We start from the raw sequence: 24492 nt of genomic DNA on the forward strand, positions 1-24492 counted from the left end.
TCTCTAATTGCTTTAGGTGTAAGGTTAGGTTGTTTATTTGAGATTTTTCTTGTTTCTTGAGGTAGGATTGTATTGCTATTAACTTCCCTCTTAGAACTGCTTTTGCTGCATCCCATAGGTTTTGGGCCATCGTGTTTTCATTGTCATTTGTTTCTAGGTATTTTTTGATTTCCTCTTCGATTTCTTCAGTGATCTCTTGGTTATTAAGTAGTGTATTGTTTATTTCCATGTGTTTGTATTTTTTACAGTGTTTTTCCTGTAGTTGATATATACTCTCATAGCATTGTGGTCAGAAAAGATACTTGATACGATTTCAATTTTCTTCAATTTACCAAGGCTTGATTTGTGACCCAAGATATGATCTATCCTGGAGAATGTTCCATGAGCACTTGAGAAGAAAGTGTATTCTGTAGTTTTTGGATGGATATCCTATAAACACCAATTAACTCCATGTTGTATAATGTGTCATTTAAAGATTGTGTTTCCTTATTTATTTTCATTTTGGATGACCTGTCCATTGGTGAAAGTGGAGTGTTAAAGTACCCTACGATTATTATGTTACCTTTGATTTCCCTTTTATTGCTATTAGTATTTGCCTTATGTATTGAGGTGCTCCTATGTTGGGTGCATAAATATTTAGTTGTTATACCTTCTTCTTGGATTGATCCCTTGATCAGCATGTAGTGTCATTCTTTGTCTCTTGTAATAGTCTTTATTTTAAAGTGTATTTTGTCTGATATGAGAATTGTTACTCCAGCTTTCTTTTGATTTCCATTTGCATGGAATATCTTTTTCCATCCCCTCACTTTCAGTCTGTATGTGTCCCTAGGTCTGAAGTGGGTCTCTTGTAGACAGCATATATACGGGTCTTGTTTTTGTATCCATTCAGCCAGTCTATGCCTTTTGGTTGAAGCATTTAATCCATTTACATTTAAGGTAATTATTGATATGTATGTTCCTATTACCATTTTCTCAATTGTTTTGGGTTTGTTTTTTGTAGGTCTTTCCTTCTCTTGTGTTTCCTGCCTAGAGAAGTTCCTTTAGCATTTGTTGTAAAGCTGGTTTGGTGGTGTTGATTTCTCTTAACTTTTGCTTGTCTGTAAAGGCTTTAATTTCTCCTTCGAATCCAAATGAGATCCTTGCTGGGTAGAGTAATCTTGGTTGTAGGTCTTTCCCTTTCAACACTTTAAATATGTCCTGCCACTCCCTTCTAGCTGGCAGAGTTTCTGCTGAAGGTCAGCTGTTAAGTTATGGGGATTCCCTTGTATGTTATTTGTTGCTTTTCCCTTGTTGCTTTTAATATTTTTTCTTTGTATTTAATTTTTTGATAGTTTGATTAATATGTGTCTTGGTGTGTTTCTCCTTGGATTTACCCTGTATGGGACTCTGTGCTTCCTGGACTTGATTGACTATTTCCTTTCCCATGTTAGGGAAGTTTTCAACTATAATCTCTTCAAATATTTTCTCAGATCCTTTCTTTTTCTCCTCTTCTTCTGGGACCCCTATCATTTGAACATTGGTGCGTTCAATGTTGTCCCAGAGGTCTCTGAGACTGTCCTCAATTCTTTTCATTCTTTTTTCTTTATTCTGCTCTGTGGTAGTTATTTCCACTATTTTATCTTCCAGGTCAGTTATCCATTCTTCTGCCTCAGTTATTCTGCTATTGATTCCTTCTAGAGAATTTTAAATTTCATTTATTGTGTTGTTCATCATTGTTTGTTTGCTCTTTCATTCTTCCAGGTCCTTGTTAAACATTTCTTGTATTTTCTCCATTCTATTTCCAAGATTTTGGATCATCTTTACTATCATTACTCTGAATTCTTTTTCAGGTAGACTGTCTATTTCCTCTTCATTTGTTTGGTCTGGTGGGTTTTTACCTTGCTCCTTCATCTGCTGCATATTCCTCTGTCTTCCCATTTTGCTTAACTTACTGTGTTTGGGGTCTCCATTTCACAGGCTGCAGGTTCGTAGTTTCCGTTGTTTTTGGTGTCTGCCTCCACTGGGTAAGGTTGGTTCAGTGGGTTGTATAGGCTTCCTGGTGCAGGGGACTGGTGCCTGTGTTCTGGTGGATGACGCTGGATCTTGTCTTTCTGGTGGGCAGTACCCCGTCCAGTGGTGTGTTTTGGGGTGTCTGTCAACTTATTATGATTTTAGGCAGCCTCTCTGCTAATGGGTGGGGTTGTGTTCCTGTCTTGCTAGTTGTCTGGCATAGGGTGTCCAGCATTGTAGCTTGCTGGCTGTTGAGTGGAGCTGGGTCTTAGATTTGAGACAGAGATCTCTGGGAGAGCTCTCACCAAATGATATTATGTGGGGCTGGAGTTCTCTGGTGGTCCAATGTCCTGAACTCGGCTCTCCCACCTCAGAGGCTCAGGCCTGACACCCGGCTGGAGCACCAAGACCCTGTCAGCCACACAGCTCAGAAGAAAAGGGAGAAAAAAAGAAAGAAAAAAAGTTTTTTAAAGTAATAATTAAAATAAAAAAATTTTAAAATTATATTTAAAAATGTAATAAAAAAAAAGAAGAGAGCAATGAAACCAATAAACAAATCCACAATGATAACAAGCTCTAAAAACTACACTAAGATAAACATAAAAATCATAAACAAATCAGTCGCAGATAGCAAACCCAAGTCTACAGTTGCTCCCAAAGTCCACCACTTCAATTTTGGGTTGATTCATTGTCTATTCAGGTATTCCACAGATGCAGGGTACACCAGGTTGATTGTGGAGATTTAATCCGCTGCTCCTGAGGCTGCTGGGAGAGATTTCCCTTTCTCTTCTTTGTTCGCACAGCTCCCAGGGTTCAGGTTTGGATTTGGACCCACGTCTGCGTGTAGGTCACCCTCAGGCAACTGTTCTTCGCTCAGACAGGACGGGGTTAGAGGAGCAGCTGATTCGGGGGCTCTGGCTCACTCAGGCCGGGGGGGAGGGAGGGGTATGGAATGCGGGGCAAGCCTGCGGCAGCAGAGGCCAGTGTGACATTGCAACAGCCTGAGGCATGCCGTATGTTCCCCCCGGGGAAGTTGTCCCTGGATCACGGGACCCTGGCAGTGGCAGGCTGCACAGGCTCCCAGGAGGGGAGGTGCGGATAGTGACCTGTGCTCACACACAGGCTTCTTGGTGGTTGCAGTAGCAGCCTTAGCATCTCATGCCCGTCTCTGGTGTCCACGCTGATGGCCGTGGCTTGTGCCCATCTCTGGAGTTCATTTAGGTGGTGCTGTGAATCCCCTCTCCTCGCGCACCCCGAAACAATGGTCTCTTGCCTCTTAAGCAGGTCCAGACTTTCTCCCAGACTCTCTACCGGCTAGCTGTGGTGCACTAGCTCCTTCAGGCTGTGTTCACGCAGCCAACTCCAGTCCTCTTCCTAGGATCTGACCTCCGAAGCCCGAGCCTCAGCTCCCAGCCCCAACTCGTCCCCATGGGTGAGCAGGGCTGGTGAGTGCTGGGCGGCACTGATCCTCTGTGCAGGAATCTCTCTGCTTTGCCTCTGCACCCCTGTTGCTGTGCTTTCCTCTGTGGCTCTGAAGCTTCCCCCCGCCCACCCCCCCCATCTCCACCAGTGAAGGGGCTTCCTAGTGTGTGGAAACTTTTCCTCCTTCACAGCTCCCTTCCCGAGGTGCAAGTCCTGTCCCTATTTTTTGTCTCTGTTATTTCTTTTCTCTTTTGCCCTATGCAGGTACCTGGGGAGTTTTTTGCCTTTTGGAAAGTCTGAGGTCTTCTGCCAGTGTTCAGTAGGTGTTCTGTAGGAGCTGTTCCACATGTAGATGTATTTTTGATGTATTTGTGGGGAAGAAGGTGATCTCTACATCTTACTCCTCCGCCATCTTGAAGGTCCCCCCAAGACTGTGGATTTTGATCAAACCTTGACCCAGCAGAGTGGTAACAGAATGAAATAGGGACCATCATACCCTAGACCCAAGTTCAATACAAACAAGGTAACTGAAAGAAGTGGGGATGGAAATGCATTTTGCTCTGCCCAATACCATATCTGCTTCTGCTTTTTCTCCTTCTCAGGAGTAATTGCTGATCTGATTGGTCACAATCCAAGTTGATGGTTGGGCCACTTTTCCTTCACGATCTCTTGGGTAGAGGGCATAGGCCCTAGCCAAGATGCTGTACGGGTTTTGGTTATAGCCCATAGTTTCTGAAGAAATACTCCTTTTTAATGTGCCAGATGTCAATTATAATCAGTATAATATTTCATTGAGCCAATCAAAGAAGTGAGTGTCCTCTGCAAGAGGGTTTGATGATACTTTGAAGGCATTGTGACTGGAAATCCAAGAATGTCTGAATCCTGACTGCAAATACCCCTTCTCCCTCCAGGATTCTGGAATGGATGATACTCAAGGCAAAATCACAGGACAAGAATCAAAATGCATAGTCTTAATCATGGCACAAATGCTCCTAAATCCCCAGTGCTGGCTTCTCTTATAAAACCAGGACTGGAGTCCACAGCTGAGGCTCAAGTCTAAATGAGGGCTTCACTCACCATTTATCACTAAATCCAAGAATAGGGACCAGCACACCAGGGCATATTTGTGGGAGGTAGAGTTTAAAATATGATGGGCCCCTAAGAGGGATCCTGACTTACTGTTCTAAGAGTGCTACACTTTGTGGGAGAAGATGTGCAGAGAGGAGTGGCTTGTGAGCTTCAGGGAATAGGGGCAAGAAGCACATGGAAGAAGGGAGAATGGCTTTCATTTTACAGCCTGGTCACCACGTCTCACTTGAGTTTCGTGGCTGCATGGCATGTTGCAGACCAAAGTAATGTATGCTAGTCAGTTGAGGTCCTCTCTCTCTTCATCTTTGGCCAACTCGCCAGGGAGTATTCTGGGATGCTGAGGACATTTCTCTCCTCATCTCTTTTAAGGAGTATGAGTCAACAAACAGCAAATGAGGGTCTACAGTTGAATGAAGGTAGAGAATCATTGCCTTTGAAAGAGCTTGTGCGAGAAGCTTACCAGATTTGGCAAAATGGGGATGACAAGGTCCTTGGTAGAACATGGTCAAGACAGTAGCAGAAATAGCCTCTCTCTCCTTTTGTGAATGAGCATTCCTTGTGCCCGGAGGGGCCCGAGAAGGGCATGCAAATCCCATGGACCATAGCTTGTATCTGCAAAAATAATACAAATCTAGAATAAAAACCATTTCTCTTCATAAACAATGTATGATCTTATGCATCTACCTTAAAACCTTTTGGAACAAGTTAAGGCATATAAAAGAAAGAAATACATTTATGCAAATCAATCAACCAATCTATAATATTGCACCTGCTTCCAAACATTTTCCTATGAGCAAATGATCAGTTTGGGGGACTACAGTGGGCTAGATGGTAGACCCCAAAAGATACGCCCACTTCCTAATCCCCAGAATCTGTGAATATGACCTTATTGGAAAAAAGGTCTTTGCAGATGTAATTAAGAGTCTTGAGATGAGGAGATCATCATGGCCCTAAATCCAGTGACAAGTATCCTTCATATAGACACAGAGGAAAAGGTGATGTGAAGATGAAGGCATTCATCTGATGTGAGATTAGAGTCATGCGGCTACAAGCCAAGGAATGCCAACAGTCACAAGAGGCTGAAGCGGCAAAGAACAGATTCTCCCCTACAGCATTCAGAGAGAGCACAGCCCTGCTGACCCCTTGTTTTTGGACTTCTAGCCTCGGAAGTGTAAGAGAATAAATTTCTGTTGTTTTAAGCCACGCAGTGCATGACAGTTTGTTACAGCAGCCCCAGGAAATGAATTCAGGTACTTAATCTTTTAATGTACTTTTAGTTAAATTTCAAATGCACACGTGCACACACACAGATATATATTCCTGTTGAGCTTCCATAATTCTCTATCTCCTCATACAAGTATAAGACCTCCTACAAGCCCTGCCACACAGACCTGATCTCAGCTCCTGCCCTGAATGGAGAAGAGGCAAGAAGCATCTGCCTTGGTTTCATGGCGGAGATTATTTGGAGAGAAGGAGGGACTGCAGGTAGAGAGGAAGAGGAAAGGCATCTTCTCACAGGACCAACCAGCCTGCCAAATCAAATGGAGTTGGAAGTGGTCACCAGCTTTCACCTGGGACTTGACTTGTGTTTCACAGAGAAAGAATGGAGACGATGCTACTAAACTGGGTTCCCTCCTCTCACTCTGCTCAAACAGTGAGACCACGTCTTTTGTAGTTAGAGCTTTGGACACGGGATTCTATCTGGCTAACTTCCTGGGTCTGGAATCTACAGTGCAAACCCTCCCTACTCCTGCTCCCATTCAATCTAATACAATATTCTAATTCTGTCTCATTTTCACCATCTTCAAAAAAGTGCTGGTTTACCCAAAGTTGATTTCTATGTCCCTTGAGAAACTACAAGGAAAAGGTGGACTCCAGGGGAGGACTGAGAAGGATGATTTGGTTGAGAAAATTATCTGGGTTCCCAACTCATACTTGTTTTGATCAATTTGGTCAAAAGGTATGGCAAATTTTGAAGGAATGAAATGACCAAAAGGCACTTTTTCCCCAGTATTTGAATAAGTCCAATTCAATTAAGTTTCTGACAGGAAGGTGCTTAACTTTTTTAATAAACAGGTATCCAGCAAGAAGGCAGCAGAAAACAAATTCTACTAAAAGAGCAATAGGCAGTGTTCTCAGTAATCACTTCTCAACTTTCAGGGCCTTGTGCTGTACTTTTCCATTAAAAAAAAAAAAGGAGAGAGAGAGAGACTATGCAAAGGAAAAAAAAAAAAAAAAGGAAGCTGGAAGTTACTGCCAAAACAGATCAGTTCCACCAAAAATGCACCAGAGTCCTCTTTTCCCTGCCCTGGAAATTATGCAGCTCTCTCCACCCTTCTAAATTACACTGTCCTGACAGATTTTATTTGCCCACTAAAAATACAGCATGGAGATATTAGCTGATAACATGGTTCAGGCTACTTTTGGCCAAGCATGTTTTTGTTTTGTTTTTTTTTCCAAGAACAGAACCGAGTTCTGGATCACAAGACCTTTAGAAATAAAGCCAGCATTTCTTTGTCCTTTGCAAAAATGTGGTGGTTGTCTCTTATCTCATACCACAGAGGGGACCTAGCGGCTGCAGCAATAGCACATATGAAATAATTCTGTAGAAATCACAGCTGAAGAAGGAGTACATTAATATTGCATTTGGATTCTGCACAGTATGTGTATTACTCTTCCTCTAAACCTCCTTAAGTATTCCAGAGCCTTAGACAGAGAAAAGAGGGACAGTGGAATCAGTTTCCAAGTTAAAAGCAATCACAGCCTTGATGTAAAAACAGTAGCCAATAGTCTCAACGTTGGTCCTGATTTGGGTCTAGATTGGCCTGCTAAGGAATCCGCCAACACGAGAACCCTAGCTGGTCCCCTCACTTACTTCCCACTGGAATGAATGCATCCGACTTCCAAATGGTAGTTCCGAATAAAGGCAATAATTTGTTACCAGCTGGTACAATTGTTTAATAAAATGCCTGCTGGCTCTCCAGAAGTAATATTTTCCTCTCCTCAGCAACAGTGAAAATTACCCTGTCTTGGGGACCACTAACTCAATCCGTACAAAGTGTTCTCAACTTGAAGTATAAGATTTTCAATGATAGTAAATTTGCCATATGGAGGAAAGAAAAAAAAAGTTTCAGAGATACATAGTAAACTGGAGGAGAGAGAAAAAAATCTTAACAGAAGGCTGAAGCCATTTCACTATTGTAATAATTATTATTCTAATGTTTTAATCAAAGGAAGCGGCTGGTCTCTCTCACCTCATCTATATTCAAGCCACCACACTTTGTAGGTGTTAATCTCCACGCCTTCAGGCTGTTAGGAGGGAGTGGAAATTGGCAGCCTCTGCACTGCAGAAGCCTGTAGGATAACAGTACCTGGCACTGCCCTTAATTATCTCAATTATGTTAATATGTGTTGTTTGTCAACAGCTAGAAAGAAATGAGGCTTTTACGCAGTTGGGGAGATAGGTTTTTAGATGCAGGTTTGGGCAACGAAGGTTTCCTTTCTGTTATAATTTTTAAAAATTGTTCAAGGGATTTTTTAATTTATGAGGGTGAAAGAAGAATCTAAAAAGTCACTGCATAATCTCAGCTAGTGTGTGTTTTCTGAAACTCATTTGTCCAATGTGGTTTCAGTAAGTTTTTATTCTTCTTCTCCATAAGTGATCAAAAAATATGTAAATGTATAAAACATATAAATAAGTAAATACAAACGTTATACACACAGAATGTAAGGGATTGTGAGTGATTTATTTTCCAGGAGCTCAATTAGCTAATTAATTAATTACTATATAAAATCAGTAGCATGTAATACTTTCAAATACAACAGGAAAACATTTTAGACTATGCCATTACTATTCAAAACCCTAACACTAGCAGATCTTTTTCGGAGCAGCATGGTGAAGCTTATTTGAGAGTTCTGGTCAACTTTCTAGTTTCCTGGCATAAACAACGCCTGGAACCCAGCCTAGTCTGTCCGTCCCGAGACCACAGAAGTGAATTGGACCAATGGCAATTGAGTTATTACTAAGTCACCAAACACACACAGGGTGTGTTCCCATATCAGCAACAGAAAGGAGAAGCAGGTGTCCTTTTTCTTAAGCCATTTCTACTCGGAACGTGAGCTTTTCTGAGTATTTCCCGAGCTGCCCGGGCTGAGCAGGGCCTGATCACTGGAGGGAAAGGGGGCGCGCAGTGGCTTGCCTGCTCTGATTTCAACAGTCTGAGCCGCAGTTTCCTCATCTGTTGAAATAATGCTAATTGGGCTAGCTGGTTTTGATCAGCCAGTTCTCAGAGCCTCTGTCCTGGCTTGCTGGACTGGCCCAGAAGAATGGGGCCTGAGCAGGGACTGGCATGTTAGCATTCTGCCAAAAGTATTGAAAAGCACTGAAACTTTCCTTCTAAACCACAGGGACGCTAGAAATATGTGACTTCCACAAAAAGAGTTCGTACACGGCAGGGCAGCAGAGTGGAGAGAGGTAACTATGGTTGAGGACCTGGGATGGGGCTTGGAGCCCCATCTTCCAGTGACTTGCTGGGTGATTTGGGGGAAGAAATGTAATATTTCTAAGCCAAATTCCTTACCCGTAAAATAGAACTAACACAATACTCCTTTCATTGGGTTATTTGTAAAAATTAATTCAAACAATGTAAGAAAAAAATGTATAAGCTATCAAACGCTACAAAGATGTAAATCTCATCTTTCTTTTCTTCTGATGGCAAATCCTACTTCTAGATTCAGAGCACTTTTATTTTCACCGAGGTGCTGGGCATATCACCCTCAAAAAGTGACGTTTATTCCAATGCATACAATGTCCAAGATTTTCTGTCGAGGAGGACCTACCTCCTTGGCTATGTGCTAGAACTTAATTCCATGGAGAAAGAAAAAAGAAAATGTCCCCTTATACTGAAAAGGAGTTGTTATCGTGTTTTGTTTTGTTAACGCTGATTGGAAATGTGGCCAAATTAAATATAAGTTTGAGCTTTTCTGCCTAAAAAGATCTGGAGAGGATTTAGTTTGCTGTGTCCCTGATGAGAAAAGTTGAGCGGGTCAGCGGGGCCTTCTCCTGCCCTGCGGCCGGGGTGAGCCAGTGGGACGGGGTGGCAGGGAGCCCGTTCTCACCGGCACCTTCCACCGGCCCCGCCTTCTGCCCAGACAAGGAGCAGAACCAGGGTCAGCCGCTCTCCTCCCAACGAAAAGGTAACCGCGGCAGTGTTGCCAGATACGATACAGAACACCCAGTTCAGTCTGAATTTCCGATAAACAGCAAACGATTTTTGAGAGTAAGTATGTCCCAAATATTGTTCAATCTGGTGATCCCAAACTGTTGCCTGAGGCAGAAGAATCGTGGAATCATAGAATTTTTTTTTGAAAGAAGATGAACCATAGCAATCTCCTAATTCAGCCTCCTCATTTTACATACTAGAAAAATGAAAGCTACTTGCCCTCATAAACTCCAGCAGAACCAAGCCTAGAATCCCCCCAAAGGGCTGACTTTCTACCAATAGCAGTTTTGTGACTGATTTTTTTTTTTTGAAAAGCTATTGAATACACAGTACCTTCCATTTTTTCTGAATATTTGTTTACACAAACCCAGGAAACTATTGAGTTGCCATTTTTATTCCAAAGCCTTTGCGTGTTTGGGGCCAGCAGAAACAGCCAGCGCTAAAAGGTTAATTAATGACTATCTATGGTTACCTCCGCTGACCACAGGATGCGAAGACAGGAGGGGATTTTGTGTGAGGTCAGTTATTTCACAGGGTTTCCACCACAACTCAACTTGAGAAAATGCGGTCATCAGGCCAGGAAGGTACAGAGCAGAGAGAGGTAAGAAAGGAGGCCGACCAGGAAAAGGCTTTTACCTCAGAACTCAAAAGCAAAGTACACATGTTTCAGTCACAGTCTCATCTGTTGACCTCTGTGCTCTGACCATGACCTACCTGCAGACCCAGGGCTGCCCTTGCCTCCTTCCCCTTCCATAGCTGGGGCACATGTGGGTGCCCATCCATTGCAGTAGCTCCCTTTCTTCTCTCAGAACTGGGCCTGGGAATTGTTCTGCAGTAGATTTCTACCTCAAGTCAAAGCATACAGCAAAAACAGCGTGTGGCACGATTAAAGCTGGATTTGAAAGAAGGCTGGGAGGGCTACCGTGTTTTAGGTGGATACAGGGGGAAAAGATGACATTCAAAGGCTTCAGTTTCATGAATATGAAACCAGTACTTTTCCCCTTTCCTTGTCTTTTCAGATATTTTCACCTCGTGCTATGAGACACTTGGTACACACAGAACATTAGAAAAAGAAGGCTAGGGGACAAGCTTTGTCTCGTCACTTTTTACCCCACCCTTCGGAGCTGGCTAGCACGCTCTGTCTCTGCGACCGGCCAAGCCTCGACTGGCTCTCAGCAGCACACGCGGCCCACGAGGGACTTGCCCCTCCGCACTCCACAGTGAGCGCTGAATCTCCTTGGCAAGGCTCCCAGTGACTGCACAATCTCACACCTGCCAGCGCTGAAAAGTTCTGGAAATAAGGACTCTGTGCCAGACATTCCTCTGAAGCACTTCGCCTCATCCAGTTCCTCATTCTCCAGGCCGTTAGCCGAGTCACCAATTTCTTGAACTTGGTTCAACTTTGTGCAGTGAAAGTATGCAAAGAGCATATCTGAGAACCGGAGCGGCTGCCCAGGCCCTCAGGCTCTAGCGCTGGCTTTCTGGCTCCCTTGGGTAGTATGCCTCACACTTTCCAAAGCATCCGCACATCTGTTCCTCCCAGGGTCTTTAGGACGGCTCTGCGAGATGGAGGGGGCAGGTTAAGATCAAGTAACACGTCGTGAGGATTTACCTTGTGACAGGTTTGTGCTGGGCAGTTTCATCTATTTTATCTCATGGGATCCTGCTGACAATCCTACAAGGAGGGTAAAGAGAAGGTACCCATCGTACAGAGGAAACGCTTGGGAACCAGAGAGTGGAATGCCCCAGAGTTGAAAGCTGACTGTTCTTCTGCATCACAGATAACTTATTTTAAATTCTGTGCCTCAAAACAGACATAGGGATCAATGGAACAGAATAGAGAACTCAGAAATAAACCCACACACCTACGGTCAATTAATCTTCGACAAAGGAGGCAAGAATATAAAATGGGAAAAAGATAGTCTCTTCAGCAAGTGGTGCTGGGAAAGTTGGACAGCCACATGTAATCAATGAAGTTAGAACACACCCTCACACCCTACACTAAAATAAACTCAAAATGGCTTAAAAATGTAAACATAAGACATGACACCATAAAACTCCTAGAAGAGAACATAGGCAAAACATTCTCTGACATAAATAGTACCAATGTTTTCTTAGGTCAGTCTCCCAGGGCAATAGAAATAAAAACAAAAATAAACAAATGGGACCTAATCAAACTTACAAGCTTTTGCACAGCAAAGGAGACCATAAACAAATGAGAAGACAACCTACAGAATGGGAGAAAATACTTGCAAACAATGTGACCGACAAGGGCTTAATTTCCAAAATATACAAACAGCTAATACAACTCAACAATTAAAAAAACCAAACAATCCAATTGAAAAATGAGCAGAAGACCTAAAGAGACATTTCTCCAAAGAAGAAATACAGATGGCCAAGAGGTGCATGAAAAGATGTTCAACATCACTAATTATTAAAGAAATGCAAATCAAAACTACAATGAGGTACCACCTCACACTGGTCAGAATGGTCATCATTAAAAAGTCTACAAATAACAGATTCTGGAGAGGATGTGGAGAAAAGGAAACACTCTTACACTGTTGGTGGGAATGTTAACTGGTGCAGCCACTATGGAAGACAGTATGGAGGTTCCTTAGAAAACTAAAAATAGAATTACCATATGATCCAGCAATCCCACTCCTGGGCATATATCCAGATGAAACTATAATTCAAAAAGGTACACGCATCCCTATGTTCATAGCAGCACTATTCACAATAGTCAGGTCATGGAAACAACCTAAATGTCCATCAACAGATGAATGGGTAAAGAAGATGTGGTACACATATACAATGGAATACTACTCAGCCATAAAAAAGAACGAAAGAATGCCATCTGCAGCAACATGGATACAACTAGAGATTATAATACCAAATGAAGTAAGTCAGAAAGAGAAAGACAAATACCATATGATATCACTTTTATGTGGAATCTAAAATATGACACAAATGAACCTATCTATGAAACAGAAACAGAATCACGGACATAGAGAACAGACTGATGGCTGCCAAGGGGGAGGGAGCCGGGAGAGGGATGGAATGGGAGGTTGGGGTGAGCAGATGTAAGCTTTTATATATAGAATGGATAAGCAACAAGGTCCTACTGTATGTCACAGAGAACTATATTCAATATCTTATGATAAACAGTAATGGAAAAAAAATATAAAAAAAGAATGTATATATATGTATAACTGAATCACTTTGCTGTACAGAACATTGTAAATCAACTACGCTTCAATAAAAAAATTGATGAAATAATAAATAAATAAATTTTATTAAAATTCTTTCATTAACTACAGTGAGCTCAAGAAATGCAGCTAGGCAGGTGGATAACATCACACAGTCTAAAAACAATAACTGGTAATTGTGGCCACAACTTGTTACTTACACCCATCATGGGCTCTTTATTCCTGGACAAGTATCTGGCCTATATCCAGCCCTTCAGACATATGGTACATATCGAAGCTGGAGGAGGAGTGCTAGGTGTTTCTGCTATTAGTTCCTGGAACACTCTCAATCTTCTCTGTAGTATTTTATTAGTAATAAAACTGTTCATTGTTAAAATTCTCTTTATTTGATACTTTACAGAAGTAATACAGGATAAGGTGTGAAAGGAAAAAGCTAATCATCTACCCAATCCCATCCCCCCACGGTAACCAATATTAATACCATGCCAGGTATCTGTAAACACATTTCTCCTTGATCATATAAATAGACAAGCTTATACATATATTCGAGTTTGGTGGTTTATTTTTCACTGAAAGTGAATCATACCTGTTTCTTGCTCTGAAACTTTTTTTCCCCTCCTTCTTAATTTTTGTTTAATAAGATATTATGGATATCCCTAAATCTAATTTTTCCTAATTTTTTATGCATATATATATATATAGTATATATAATATCACACATATGGGATAATATCATGCAAGAAATAACAAATGCATAAAAACCCCCATGGAGTGGCTATATCATGATTCCTCTTTTGATCTCTTTGTTTCCAGTTTTTTGCCACTATGAACAAAGATGCAATAAACACTGTTGAATGTTTAGGGGAGGAGGAAAAAAACTCCTTTCCTCTAACCTCTAATGTTCAGTTCCTGGGGCCTGTGAATGAAACTGACAAAGACAGATTAACAGGAGAAAAGTTTATTACACAGTAAAGAAGTGAAACCTGAAGAAGTGGTTAGGTCTGAGGGCTTATATACCATTTTAACAAAAGGTGATAAAGTGTGGAGAAGTGACAAGACAAAGGTAAAGGAGTTTGGGCTAATAGGGGTGGTAAATTGTAGGAAGGTAAATATGTGGAGAAAACTAATGGAAGATAAAGGTTATTTTTGTAAGGTTTGTTTATGCAGACTCAAGTCAGTGCTGTCCCCAGTGCTAACAGTCACCTCTTCTTTCTGCTATGTGGGGGCAGGTATCTGTACAAAGGGAAATTTGTACCCTGCTTTAGGCAGAAAGGGGCAGGGCAGAGAGTTCTTCCTGTGACTCCTCCAGCTCAAAATAATCCTTTTTCCAAAGTGGCATATTTTGGGGTGGCACATTGTGATCCTCTTCAGATGTATGTTCTTAAATACTATTTCCATGGGAGTGCTATACATTTTATTTTTTATAGATGTGGCCAGAATACTTTCTTAAAAGGTTGAGCACCCATCTCTTCCACATTCTGGCTGCCTTTAGGTGTCTGTTGGTTAGTTCTGTCAATCTAATGGGTGTAAACTGACACCTCATTAATATTTTACTTTGCATTTCCCTCTCTACTGGAGAGGCTGAATATCTTTTTATGTTTGTTGACAATTTGAATTTATTCTTCATAGAATTCTCTGTAATTGTTTAATTATTTTTCCTTTCTCCCTGGAGTATAAGCTCCACCAGAGCAGATACCAAGTATGTCTTGTTATTCTGGTTGTTATTTCTGGTTCCTAAGACAGTTGCTGGCAAATAGTAAACACTCAATAAAGAGTTGCTTAATGAATAAGTGCATATCCTTCAACCCAGCCATTCTCCTCTAAGGAACGATATTAAAGAAATAATAACAGCTGTGTGTAACGATCTGTCCATCAAATTTTCATTATAGGATTGTTTATAACTAGAAACAAAATAGGTAATGATATTTGATACAGAAAGAAAATAATAATGACTATAACAGCTAACTTTTATTTAGTGGATACTATTAAGTAGTGTGTTAAAACTTTTTAATAATTTATCCTGTTTAATCCTCACAACATATTAAGATTTAAAAAGTAATTACACCATTGTATGCACAATATAATCCTCATTGTTTAAAGAAATGTTTCTGTATGCATCAACAAATAACTGGAAAGATATATGCCAAATTGTTAATAGTGGTATATTTGTGTGATTTTAAAAATATAGATTATTTTTAGTTTCTTTTTTGCTTAAACTTACTTTTTATTTGAATTGTAAGAAACAGATTTTTATTATATTTATTTTAACATCTTTATTGGAGTATAATTGCTTTACAATGGTGTGTTAGTTTCTGCTTTGTAACAGAATGAATCAGCTATACATATACATATATCCCCATATCTCCTCCCTCTTCCGTCTCCCTCCCACCCTCCCTATCCCACCCTTCTAGGTGGTCACAAAGCACTGAGCTGATCTCCCTGTGCTATGTGGCTGCTTCCCACTAGCTATCTATTTTACATTTGGTAGTATATATAAGTCCATGTCAGTCTCTCACTTTGTCCCACCTTACCCTTCCCCCTCCCTGTGTCCTCAAGTCCATTCTCTACGTCTGCATCTTTATTCCTGTCCTGCCCCTAGGTTCTTCAGAACCTTTTTTGTTTTTTTTTAGATTCCATATATATGTGTTAGCATATGGTATTTGTTTTTCTCTTTCTCACTTACTTCACTTTGTATGACTGTCTCTAAATCCATCCACCTCACTACAAATAACTCAATTTTGTTTCTTTTTATGGCTAATATTCCATTGTATATATGTGCCACATCTTCTTTATCCATTCATCTGTTGATGGACACTTAGGTTGCTTCCATGTCCTGGCTATTGTAAAGGGTGCTGCAATGAACATTGTGGTACATGACTCTTTTTGAATGATGGTTTTCTCAGGGTATATGCCCAGTAGTGGGATTGCTGGGTCGTATGGTAGTTCTATTTTTAGTTTTTTAAGGAACCTCCATACTGTTCTCCAGAGTGGCTGTATCAATTTACATTTCCACCAACAGTGCAAGAGGGTTCCCTTTTCTCCACACCCTCTCCAGCATTTATTGTTTGTAGATTTTTTTGATGATGGCCATTCTCACTGGTGTGAGGTGATACCTCATTGTAGTTTTGATTTGCATTTCTCTAATGATTAGTGATGGTGAGCATTCTTTCATGTGTTTGTTGGCAATCTGTATATCTTCTTAGGAGAAATGTCTATTTAGGTCTTCTGCCCATTTTTGGATTGGGTTGTTTATTTTTGATATTGAGCTGCATGAGCTGCTGGTAAATTTTGGAGGTTAATCCTTTGTCAGTTGCTTCATTTGCAAATATTTTCTCCCATTCTGAGGGTTGTCTTTTGGTCTTATTTATGGTTTCCTTTGCTGTGCAAAATATTTTAAGTTTCATTAGGTCCCATTTGTTTATTTGTGTTTTTATTTCCATTTCTCTAGGAGGTGGGTCAAAAAGGATCTTGCTGTGATTTATGTCATACAGTGTTCTGCCTATGTTTTCCTCTAAGAGATTGATAGTGTCTGGCCTGACACTTAGGTCTTTAATCCATTTTGAGTTTATTTTTGTGTATGGTGTTAGGGAGTGTTCTAATTTCATTCTTTTATATGTAGCTGTCCAGTTTTCCCAGCACCAGTTATTGAAGAGGCTGTCTTTTCTCTATTGTATATTCTTGCCTCCTTTATCAAAGATAAGGTGACCATATTTACGTGGGTTTATCTCTGGGCTTTCTATCTTGTTCCACTGATCTATATTTCTGTTTTTGTGCCAGTACCATACTGTCTTGATTACTGTAGCTTTGTAGTATAGTCTGAAGTCAGGGAGCCTGATTACTCCAGCTCTGTTTTTCTTTCTCAAGATTGCTTTGGTTATTGGGGGTCTTTTGTGTTTCCATACAAATTGTGAAATTTTTTGTTCCAGTTCTGTGAAAAATGCCATTGGTAGTTTGCTAGGGATTGCATTGAATCTGTAGATTGCTTTGGGTAGTATAGTCATTTTCACAAAGTTGATTCTTCCAATCCAAGAACATGGTATATCTCTCCATCTGTTTGTATCTTCTTTAATTTCTTTCATCGGTGTCTTATAGTTTTCTGCATGTAGGCCTTTTGTCTCCTTAGGTAGGTTTATTCCTAGGTATTTTATTCTTTTTGTTGCAATGGTAAATGGGAGTGTTTCCTTAATTTCTCTTTCAGATTTTTCATCATTAGTGTATAGGAATGCCAGAGATTTCTGTGCATTAATTTTGTATCCTGCTACTTTACCCAATTCATTGATTAGTTCTAGTAGTTTTCTGGTAGAGTCTTTAGGATTCTCTATGTATAGTATCATGTCATCTGCAAACAGTGACAGTTTTACTTCTTCTTTTCCGATTTGGAGTCCTTTTATTTCTTTTTCTTCTCTGACTGCTGTGGCTAAAACTTCCATAACTATGTTGAATAATAGTGGTGAGAGTGGACAACCTTGTCTTGTTCCTGATCTTAGTGGAAATGGTTTCAGTTTTTCACCATTGAGAACGATGTTGGCTGTGGTTTTGTCATATATGGCCTTTATTAGGTTGAGGTAAGTTCCCTTATGCCTACTTTCTGGAGGGTTTTTTCATAAATGGGTGTTGAATTTTGTCTAAAGCTTTTTCTGCATCTATTGAGATGATCGTATGTTTTTTATCCTTCAATTTGTTAATATGGTATATCACATTGATTGATTTGAGTATATTGAAGAATCCTTGCATTCCTGGGATAAACCCCACTTGATCATGGTGTATGATCCTTTTAATGTGCTGTTGGATTCTGTTAAACCTACTTTTATCTAAGTCTTCTCCACCTTTTGAAATAAGAAAAGCAATTCATGAATAATATTCTAGTATGTAGTGCTTTCTTCTTATTTTTAATAAAGTATATACATATACATCAATATATATTTTAAAATATACATACATATAAATATGTATATAGAAACCAAATAAAGTCCTACAATAAACACTAAAGCTGATAAATACCTAATGAAATAGCTCATTGGCCACCTCATTTTTCCTAGATAATGTATGTCCTGGGGCTTGTTTCCCCATGAATGAGGTATATTTGTCTCCTCTGTCTTTTAGGGTTGACCCAAAGGGCCATTAATCATTCTGTCTGGAGCTCAGAGAGAACTCTCTGGAAACAGGGAGAGGTGTAACAAGCCCGTCCAGCTTCAGCAGGAATGATGAAGGTGCCCAGCCACTGGGCTGGAACCAAGCATAGGCAGGAACGGAATGATGAAGAGTGTCATTTCCTGCCTCACTGGCCTGTGCTGCAGGTGAGGCCCACACCCATCCCACTCACACCCTCAGAGCAGTTCTTCCCCCTAATGTCATATTAAATCGAATGAGGTTTTTCTCTCCGTGGAAATCAAGACTGGAATCCAGAGAGCAGAGTTGAAATGCGGCCCTTTAAGTGGTATAACGTGAACACAAAGAAGCCATTGACAACAGATCACAAGGAAGATTTCTCCTTAGCAGCAAAAACATCTCCCCAAAAGACCAAACAAATAAATTAACAACTAAAATTTTACAAAAGCCTACTCTGTTTCTCTTGTGTGTTTCACCCCAAATTCCTTTTCCATGTTGAGCAAACTCAACAGAAGCCACACAAACAAATCTCCCCATTCCCTGCCCTCAGAAAACTCACGGGCTGATTCCATTTGTGTGGATTTTAGCTATTTCTAAGGACCTTGTGGACATCGAGCAAAGCCCAGGCCCAATCTGGGGGCTCAAGGAAAGCGGTGTCGAGACGCAATGTGAATGCCACAGGGTCGGTCCCCAAAGACTCAAAGTAAGAGCCTTAACCTAAGTGTGGAAAGCGGTCAAACCACATCGTCCTCTGTGGACCCTTGGTGACCAAGGCCCACCATCCCTTCCGTCTGTGTGTCTCTGACAGCTCGATGCCAGTGTACCCCCGCCCCTTCTGTAAACTAAGATCAGATACCAATGAAAGTCAGCCTGGGGGAGAGGTATTCACACACATCCCTGTTAATATTCTTAAAATAAATTTCCTTTTCTCAAGAGACCTGGATCTGCCGTAAACCAACTACAGCTCCCTTAGGACAGGCAGCTACCCCCACGGGGCCAGGCCCTCACCTAGAGAAGGAGGACGGAACCCTGATGGGCGTGCGTCAGCTCCCCGTCAGCTCTGTATGGCCCTCGCCTCTTCTCATTAGCCACTTAGCCCTTCTCTCCTCACTCTTCCTCCAAAAAGGCGCCATCCGCTTTCCCGTGTGTCGCCTAAGCAAGCTGCCACCCGTCCTGCACCTGACCTGAGCGGGGGCCCCGCTGGCCTGGCCCTGAATTCCAGGCACAGTGCTGCCCAGTCTGTGGGCAGAGGGAAGCCGCAAGTCAGGAGTGGGCTGGGGACACAGGTGCAGACGCAGCCGTCTCTCCCTGAAAAGCCGCCCTAGACGGCCAGTCTCAGGGATGTGTGTCAGGGCGGCCGCACCCAGCACACAGACGGTCCTTCCCTTGTTGCTGAAGAACACACAGAGGTGCTGCCCTGAAGCCACCTCAGGTTGGCTCCCGACAGCCGATGATTCCATCTTCAGGAAGTTTGGGAGCCAGCTGAGTTCCCACTGGCAGCTTGAAATGGGCCCCAGAGAGGACTGAGCCATGGAAATCAGCAGAGGCTGTTAACAACAAGGACTTTTTTTTTGTCTGAGAACTCGTTGTTAAACCTTCCCCAGCACATCACCGGGGGGCGGAGGAGCGCCCATCCCCAGCGAGTCCAACGCAGTGGACCAGGGCGCGGCCTGGGTCCCCGGCCCAGCTCTTTCACTCACTACCTAGAAAACACAGGGGCAGCTCCTTAAGTTCCTTGTGCCTGTTTACATCTCTGCAAGAAACGATAGAACCTACAGCAGGACTAAGTGAGTTAATTTATTTAAAATGCTAAGAATTGTGCCTGGCACAATGTAAGTATTTTCCATTATTCTCTGCTTTTAATACCCTACGGCATAGAAAGGATTGAGAAACAGATTAAAAAAAACACCCACCCACCCCCACCCCCCCATATCCTGAATGCTTAACAAACTCATTTCAGGGTTCAAAGGAGGCTGGCTATTCGAAGACATCCAAGGGCTAGGACTTTCAAAAAGTGAGCCACAAAAACAAGGATTCACCAAATAAGTGTAAAGGAGAGAAGATATAAATGTAAAAGTACATGATGAATATAGTGGCTTCATCCGCTGATTTCCCCTCAATACACATAAGTAGGAATGGAAAAATGGAAGATTTTGGTAAGCTAACAGACTTTTAAAGTCCATCTGAGAAGCTGAATACCTTCACAGCAATTATTCAGGGGATGTTTTTGCTTAGATGTTTCGTGTTTAGAAAAAAAACTCCAAGAGCATTTAGCTCCCAGATGCAGAAACCTCGGTAACTTCTCATGCTTTGCAAAGCTGCTGTTGGAACCAAGCATCACTGTGAAGTAAGAGGGTAGCAATAAATACCTTGTGTTTTTGTGTTTTTTTCTTCCCCACATGAAGAAAGTTCTATTCTGTCCAAGGCTTCACTCATCCAGGCAATCACAGTCAAATATTCAAATTTGGATTTCTGTTTCCCGCTTTGGTTTCTAGCACACTGGGCCCCCTGCCTTCTTTTGGACTCCGTGACTTAAGATATTTGTCATTTCAGGGACAGACTTTGCCAAGAGCATTTTGGTTTCAGGCAGAAAATAAAATAGATGCACTTCAAAAATGATCCAAGTGTTGTTATATTTCTAATTTTGTTTTATCCCTTCAACCACTAAAAAAATAATAATAATAATCCTGCCGTTTGAAATAATCACCTGAATCCCCTGAGAAGCTTTAAAGCACGTTATACAATTAAACAGATTCCCGGCATCACTAGGGCCAGCTGTGTGTGTGGGTAGCACGCAAGCAACACGGTGCAGCTAGAGGTAATAATTGGAGGACACACGGCGGGTGTAAGCTGCATCTTTTTTCCCTGGAAGCGACCACATCTCAAAGTTGCTTTGATAATATCCCCATGACTTCTTGTCAGCATGATGCTTCCAGCAGTTTTGTTGAGAAACGCCTTTTGTGCTGAGGAGACCACATGGACTTTGACCTCGACCTTGTTTTTTCGCATTTAATAAATTAGAAGAAAACAGAGCTAGAGGACATTACTCCAAAGACATTACTCCCAAACTTTCTTTTCCATGATTATCCACAGCATAGCGTGTGCCTGAGAACACGGACAGGGGGTGCTACTGTAATGTGATAATCCTGGCACCAAGGAGCAAAAAGAAGGCTTCATGCCCTGAGCATCTACCTCTGTCTGGACAGGGTTACTTTGCGGCACTGAAAGGTCAACAAAGAAGAAGCGTTGTCAGGCAAGTAAGAAGAACGCTTCCGCCTTAAATGTGTACAGGCTGCTTTCCGTATCCATGGGTTTTGCATCCACGGATGGAGGGCCAACTACACTATGCCATTTTACATAAGGGACTTGAGCGTCCTCCAATTTTGGTAGCGTGGGGACTTCTGGCACCAAGCTCCTGTGGATGCCGAGGGAGGACTGTGCTGTAATTGTGGCTCTGCGTCCCTAAAAAACACTTATGGGTGTAGAAGCAAAGGTGGGTGTTGTATGCCAATATCAGAAGGACAGAATGAAACGGTGGAAATACAGACATCTTATATATTCATTTGCAGACACCTTGTTCCTAAAAGGACTGGGACAGCTTGCAAAAATATATAAAATTTAAGATAAGGTGTTTGGGCGTTTTCTTTTAATCATGGTAAAGCACACACAACATAAATTTACCATCTTAACCATTTTTAAGTATATAGTTAAGTATATTCACATTATGGTGCAACCGATCTCCAGAACTTTCTCATCTTGCAAAGTTGAAACTCTCTACCCATTAAACAAATTCCCATTAACAAGTTGTTTTTTTATGACAAGTTTGTGTACTACTTAATGAAAATAAAACACACTTTAAAAATTAAGCAAATTGTAATGATTTTGCTATTCATGAGAGAAGGCTTTTGGCTTGGAAACGTTTTGCCTACCAACCTAACAATTCCTTCTGACAGAATAAAAAAGGCTAGTAAGGAAAACAGAGCAGACTTACAGGAGGGTAGGCAACAGTAGAATGAAATCTGTAATTTTAGTATGTAAAACACACCCGGTAAGGTCCAGAACATTGCAAAAGCTGGGCTGCAAATGTCATGGGAGGCCCTCCAGCAGACCATGTGAAGAGAGAAAGACAGCAGTTACAGGAAGGAAGAGCAAATCCACTACTGCTCTCTCGAGACCTGCCAGGAAATGAGTTTCAGGAAAGGCAGGGCCTGAGGCGTGTTGACAAGAAATGTACATGAGACTAAGACAAAAAAGGCAGGAGGTGAATGGAAATGGGACAGAAATGGAGAGAATCTAAATGAAACTAGAGGATCCTTCTAGAGTTCCCAGTTGGAAGGATAATCTGCAATTTGCTTGACCCAGGCTGGGAGTGAGAGATCAAGACAGTTCAAAAGATCACAATTATAGATTCCAGAGCAGCAAATAGTAAGCTAACTCAGCTGCTAGCTGCATCCACATTGGAAAGTTCCTCTCCAGAAAGGACCTTCTTTATACCCAAGCCAGTGGATATAAGAAGAAAACCCACCTTAAAATCTATTTCTAAGCTAAGCCTAAAATTTATTTCCAAATGGATAAGTTAGATTTCCATATTCCTCCTTCCATAATACACAATGCACTTTAAAGAGTTCCAAGATTATATACTACCGAGGAAAATCCTTTAGATGCTGGCACTAGAATCTACTAGAAGAAAACAGAGAGGATTTCTGCTAAATTTCAGGCATAAACAGAGATGAAAATCTGTCTCATGGGACTGATGGCATGGATGGTATGGAAAAAAAGTTTTCTCAGATTCTCAAAAGATGCTTTTAGCTCCATGGAAGAGAAACAGTCAAATGTGGATGTTCCTGACAGCATCTGACAGCTTTACTTGGAAGAATTTTAGCAGTGTTTTTGAAACTTGGAGAGTTTTCAAGCATATTGTATGGCTTTTTAAATAACTCTATATCCTATAGAATTACATTACTCTCATACCTTATAGAAACGCTACCACTACACTTAGGTTGTAGTAGGTGCCAAAGTGGAGGGAAAGTGCACTGGTGTTAGGTTTCAGAACAAGTTCCACAATTCATTAGCTGTGTAACACTGGGAAAATCACTTAAACTCTCTGATCTTAGTTTTCCATCTGTAACCTGCGGGTGATGATACTGTCTTATGAAAATCATTGGGAGGAGTGTGAATTGAATTAGATGCAAGAAAGTGTTAAATGGATTTCATAACATAATATTGAATGTCCAACAACATGGCAGATGAACCTGGTGTGGCCTTGATTCCTCCAGTTACAAAAATACCCAAATGTTGGATAAGATATAACATTTACAAATACAGAGGGAGAGTTGAACTCGCAGGAAAATAGGGGAAATGGCGAAGATCACCACTGAGAAATAAATAAAAGCCCAAACTTGTAATACGTACAGGTGTGGGCTTTGAACCTATCCTCCCTGCATGTTGTGGGAACTGGAAACTAAGAAACTGACATAAAGTGAAATTTCTCAAACCCTACCAGAAACTTAAAAAAAAAAGACTAATCAGAGCAAACATCTTACAACCCAAGATATGACACAGATATTTTTGAATCCTGCTACAAATTAACTCCAAAAAAAGAAAGTTACAAAAGCTCCAATGAGAGTCATCAAATGCAAAAGACCAATGGTTCTCAAAGTGTGTTCCCTGGGCCAGCAGCATCAGTATCACCTGAGAACTTGTTAGAAATGCAAATCATGGGGCCCCATCTAGACCACCTGAGTCAGAAACTTTGGGAGTGGGGCTGAGAAATCTGTGTTTTAACAAGGCCTCCAGGGGATTCTGATGAAGTGTGGGAAGCCCTGCAATAGAGGAGTGAGCATCTCACCAACTGTGGGGTATGACGCTTCCAAACAATAGCCCCCTTCTCCCTAGACGCTACCAGCTTAGATGCTCATGCCACCAAATGCGCTCTCCACTGCCCTTCCCTGTTGGTGTGATGTTCAAAGCCCCAGGTTACACCCCTTCATTCCTAAATGCCTTTCCCCCTCGCTCACTAGCCCTCCCTGCTCTGCCCCCACCCCTGGGGCTTAGCCCATAGTTGGTGCTCAGTGCATTTTTAGTGGAAAGAATAAACAAGAGCTGCATGTGTTGTTGGGCTATGTTCTGTAAAAAGCAGCTAACCTTACCACATTTGATATTTAAAATGGGAGTGGTGGGCTGCTACTTCCAACATGGCTAAACCTAGAAAGCATACCTCTGAGACAAAGACAGTAACTTCGCAGAAGGAGACTGTATCAGTCAGCTAAGGCTGTTGTAACAAAGCCACAGACCGGGTGGCTTACACAACAGAAATGTATTTGCTCATAGTTCTGGAGGCTAGGAGTCCGAGATCAAGAGGTTAAAGAAGAAGATGAACTTGAATCCAGAGACCAAGATGATGAGGCTGACAAAGATGAAGATGATGGCAAGGAACAGGGTCACATCTAACTTTA

At 41.5% G+C, this 24492-nt stretch overlaps 1 long non-coding RNA gene across 1 annotated transcript in view; it reads right to left on the reverse strand.

Annotated features, from left to right (window-relative positions):
* Positions 1-1696: 1696 nt before the first annotated feature.
* Positions 1697-24492, reverse strand: part of LOC130709036 (uncharacterized) — a 60914-nt gene continuing 38118 nt past the window's right edge. Inside the window, exons 2-3 of the long non-coding RNA XR_009009457.1 lie at positions 4961-5112; positions 1697-2415 (exon numbers count right to left, since the gene is read on the reverse strand). This is a non-coding gene — a long non-coding RNA (uncharacterized LOC130709036). The remainder of the gene's footprint in view (positions 2416-4960; positions 5113-24492) is intronic.

The sequence above is a fragment of the Balaenoptera acutorostrata genome, chromosome 10 (assembly GCF_949987535.1).
Source record: "Balaenoptera acutorostrata chromosome 10, mBalAcu1.1, whole genome shotgun sequence".
NCBI lineage: Eukaryota > Metazoa > Chordata > Mammalia > Artiodactyla > Balaenopteridae > Balaenoptera > Balaenoptera acutorostrata.